Source organism: Delphinapterus leucas, chromosome 3 (assembly GCF_059928025.1).
Source record: "Delphinapterus leucas isolate spDelLeu-1000000601 "Yukka" chromosome 3, BTC_Dleu_Yukka2, whole genome shotgun sequence".
Taxonomy (NCBI): domain Eukaryota; kingdom Metazoa; phylum Chordata; class Mammalia; order Artiodactyla; family Monodontidae; genus Delphinapterus; species Delphinapterus leucas.
The window spans coordinates 11,857,445-11,862,195 of record NC_143131.1 but is presented as its reverse complement, the minus strand read 5'-3'; the positions used below and the strand labels follow the sequence as shown (position 1 = coordinate 11,862,195).

At 54.4% G+C, this 4,751-nt stretch overlaps 1 pseudogene; it reads right to left on the bottom strand.

Annotated features, from left to right (window-relative positions):
- Positions 1-1,202: 1,202 nt before the first annotated feature.
- LOC149749507 (uncharacterized) lies at positions 1,203-4,021 on the bottom strand (annotated as a pseudogene).
- Positions 4,022-4,751: the final 730 nt, after the last annotated feature.

Genomic DNA, 4,751 nt, shown 5'->3' with positions numbered 1-4,751 from the left:
GGAGTCAGAAGTATATATTTTTAAAATAAATTTATTTATATTTTTGGGTCTTTGTTGCTGTGCACGGCTTTCTCTAGTTGTGGCGAGTGGGGGCTGCTTTTCGTTGTGGTGCACAGGCTTCTCATTGCGGTGGCTTCTCTTGTTGCGGAGCACGGGCTCTAGGCGCACGGGCTTCAGTAGTTGTGGCACACGGGCTCAGTAATTGTGGCTTGTGGGCTCAGCAGTGGTGGTGCACGGGCTTAAGTTGCTCTGCGGCACATGGGATCTTTCCCGACTAGGGATCGAACCCGTGTCCCCGACCTTTGCAGGCAGATTCTTAACCACTGCGCCACCAGGGAAGCCCCAAGTCAGAAGTACTTTAACATAGAGCCAGCTTTAAACTTGGAGCCAGGTTGGAGAACTACTTTTGGAGGTGAGACCAAGCCTATATATGCCTATCCAGCCTTGAGGTAGGAGGATTAAAAACGTACATATGCACTGTTGTCAAAAGTCCTTGCTTAATCTTGCCCCTTGCATATATTTCTACCCGTTTAGCCTGTTTAAACACTTCTCCTTTGCTCTTACTTCAAATTTTAACTTCCTCCAAAGTATGTTAGAGAATAGCCTGGGATAAATATTCAGGTCATTTAACTTTGTTGGATAATCTCTTCTGACACAAAAGAGAAATACTTTGTTTCTGAGAATCACAAGCCCCTGGAATCCCTCTGATGACAACTTCCTGTATGCTGCCATGCTTATCTGTGTCTCGGAAACCAGCTCTGGGGAGGGGAGGAGTGAAGATCACAACCTCAGACAGTCTGGGATCCACAGGGTCAGGGATGGTGCACGGTGGCATCGTTAGGAAGGGTGTTTGCCCTGGTCCCCGGGCACGCTGCACTCTGCCTACCCAAGTCTTGTAATTGCAACAGGGGTGAGCCCCGTCATGACTTCCCAAACCGAGGGGCACGGGTGAAGGCCCAGAGGACTTCCTTGGCACAAGGGTCTTGTTTTCTAACAAGACTTTCACTGTTCACTGCGGTGATGCTCCTTGCTGTATTTCACAGCAAAGAGAGGCAGGCAAAGAGAAGTCCCCATGGAGTCAACGAGCTGTCAAACCAGGAGGTGACACAGAAAACCAATCTGAAAGTGACAAGAACAATACAGGGGGTATAGGAAGACTTTGGGGGAAGAAACGGGAGAGGGTTTTCATCTTAGGCTGGGAGAGGGGGTAGGGGGGGAGGAAGACAAGGTGGCAGAGGTGCGGAAGTTGGAAGAAAGAAGAGGCGGAGCTGGAGGAGGAGGTGAAGTTAGCATTACGATCCATTCAAGATCCAGACTAGACAAAGGTCTTTCTCGCAGAAAGTTACATACTTCCAGGTTCAAAACCAGAGGGATTTCGTTTAAGGAGAAAGTCTCTCCACCCTCGAAAAGCATGTTTAATCGAAGCACTGGAAGTGACAGAAGACTGGACAGACGCTGTGGGGAAGACCGGAGATGGATGTCTTGCCTTCTTCGCTCTAGAACCACAGGATTTGGGAGCCTCCATCTCCACCCAGCAGCAGTCACATTCAGCCTGCAGCCTGCCCCAGCGCACACACATGCTGTCTTAGAACCCCCTCCATCCCTGCCCTTTGTTTGCCCGCTGACTTCTGCCAGACCACCATAAACTGTCAGCATCTTGCACGTAAATGAAGGCACTGGCCCTATGAGCACCGTTCTAACCCCGGGTTCCAGGCCTTCCTCGGGTCCTTCCCAGCTTTCGCCTGGTTCGCGAGCATCCACCCATCTGAGGGCCGGAGTCTGCGTTCGCAAGGATGCTCAGCCCTCTCCCAACCCGCGGCCTCCTCCCCTCTCTCCTGCTGCTGCCGCTGCTGCAGCGAAAACCAGGAGAAGTGGAATGCGCACGGCGAAGCGCGGCGCTCTCGCGGTGGCACTGGGCATGCTCGGCACCCAGGGCAGGTTCGGGCGGCGGGGCGGACGCTGCTTCACTAGCCGGGCGCCCGAGCCGGCCGCCGAGGTATAGGTGGAGGCTGAGGCTGCCGCGCGCCGCGGGAGGAGCTTCGCCCGCGGCGGCGGCGGCGGCACAGGTGGCGCGGGCCGCGCGCGGGGCGCAGCACGGGAGCGCTCGGCGCCGGGCGCCGCGGCGGCCCCAGGCTCGCGCCCGCGGCGGCAGCCGGCCGAGCGGAGCTGCGGGCGAGGCGGTGGCGGCTCTCCCAGCCCGGCCGGCCGGCGGCGGCGGCAGCGGCGGCGGCGGCGGCGGCGGCGCCCGGAGCCCGGAGGAGCCCCAAGGAGCCGGGAGGAGCCCGGAGGAGCCGGCGGGAGTCCGCAGGAGCCCCGAGCCCGCGGAGCCCGCGGAGCCGGGCAGGGGGCGCTGCGCTCGCTGCGCTCGAAGGGCCCGCCGGGCCGGGCGCCGCGCGCTGGCGTCGGGAGCCGCCTCTCCCCCGCGGCGCTCGCCCCTGCTCCCGGCCGGCATCCCTTGTTCCGCGGCCGCGCTCAGACAACAAAAGCGGAAGATGCTGCAGTTGGGCAAGGTCAGGACCTTGCCCTGAAGCCGGGCGGCGGCGCGCACGCCTTTCCCCGGACTGAGAAGCTGTCGCTGGTGGCGGGTGCATGTTCGCGAGGAGGCAGTCGGGCGCCGCGCCGTTCGGTGAGTTGCCTTCCGCCGGGCTGCTGGGGCCAGGCGCATCCTTTTCGGCGTCGTCGTCGTCGTTCTACTCCTCCTCGCCGCCAGTGGGGGTTGGTCCTCGACTGCTCCCGGCCGGCCGGTGACGGCGGCGGCTGCGCGGTCCTGTCAGCCGGGGGAGGACCGCGATCGCGCCGGGTCCCCTCTCGGAAGACGGCTCTGCCTGGAACGTGGCGCGGGGTTAGTGCCTTTCTCGGAGCGGTGACCAAGTGGCTCCTCTGCGTGTTCCCGCTCCCCGCCACCCATCTCCCCCGGAGGAGGCGTATATAGGGCAACACCAACAATACTGCTCCCTGCCACCCTCCCGAATATACCCGTTGCATCCATGACGTCCCTAATATACGGGAGAAGACGGGTGGGGGTGGGGAGGACTTCCCTCCAGTCCTTATGTTCAATGTCATTACGATGTTTGGCTAGAACAAAATGGAAATACTTGGTCGTATGTGTCCATGGCTGTTTCTTCAGTGTCCCGCTGCTTGCCAGACCCAGAGCCCCTTTGGTCTATATTTAGCTGTTTCAGAGGAAGCATTTGCAGCTCGATTCACAGGTTTCGGGGGCTTCTGCGTCCTGACAATAGAGAGCGAGGCTCCGGCAAGCGCCGTCTGAAACCCAGGTTCGGAACGCTGTGCATGTGGGTGGGAGGTGGCTAGGCGATATTTGGGTGATCGGTAATTAATGGCCGAAAGCAAAGCTGCTTTTCTTTTTCGCCGACCTTCATCTCATTCTGGCGTGTACTGTGTTTCTGTCGATTGCTGCTCAGCTGGTTCCAACCACTGCGTCCCGAATTAAGTCGCTAGAGAGGTGGTGCAGCCTCCCTGGTCTGTGTGGTAGGAAAACAGTCTGAGAGGTTTTGGGATGTGTGTATGTCTGTGTGTGTGGTTCCCACCACGAACAGTTACTTATAAAAATGCCTAAAGTTGTGTTTCCCTGCGAATGTTGGGGTAGTGAAGGGTGTGGAAAAAAAGATGGGCAGGTTGTGGTTCCAAGATGTTTATTTTCCCCTTGCGTGCTTCTCTTGAACTGATCTGATTTGCTTTGGCTCTGAAAGGTGTTTTTAAGCATGCGTGCCTAATGCTACCAAGCAAATACGTTAGTTTCGAAAAGGGATATGTTACAACCATAGTGTCAGGTCTGATATGTATATATTTTCACTTTTAGGAACTAGGTGACCGATATTTAAGATGCTTGGAATTTTCTGCAACGACTTCTATGAAAATAGGGAGGTGCTGAAACTACCTAAGAGTTATCTCATTGTGCATCTTTCCATCTGCAGCTTTAAATTACCATGGCTACTGATGGTAGTTTAGTTCACCTCTTTGCTGTTAGTAGTTCACCTGTAGGATTAAAAGGCTTTAGAGCTGTACCACTTAAAAAATCTCATGGAAGAGTGTTTGATATGACTCATACCGAATTACAGGGCTGAACCTGTGCCTCATTTGGGGCGCTTGCTCTATGAGAAGTATGACAGATGGGGTGGGCATCCTCAACTGTGGACTCAGTGCTTTAAAGCTCCGTGAAATCTCTTTGCCACATGCAGAATCCATTTTTAATGTTTTGGGGCAAACGTTCGATGGCATCCTCACTGATTGGTGGGTTACACGATCTCAGGACTTGAATGAAGATGATTGCATCTGGAGTTAGATGTTGAAATTTGGGAAGCCTGTAATTATACAGCTAACAAGGCTCAGTGTCGCAGAAGGACTAGCAAGGTCTATATGGCTCGAGTTAATCGAAGATTGTGATTAGTTTTACCAATGTTGCTTTAGTTTCACCTTATTCATATTCAGAGAACTTTCCAAGAGCACTCTGAACACACTCTTGTGCTTGTTGCATTGTTTTAACATCAGACTTCTTGCAGAAAGAAGCAATAGGTGACATACACATTCATTTCTCTTTTCAATTTTCCTTTTGAATCTAGTGTTTCAGTTTTAAACATGATTCTTAGAGGACTAGTAGAGATTACTCTGTGCCTGTGTGTGCACACGGAGAGCAGCTGATGGGCGTGGGAAAAACTACATGTATCGGATGTGTGAGTTTTATGTTATATTGCGGGTTGAAAATGATAGTAGTTGATTGAACGGCAATTTTA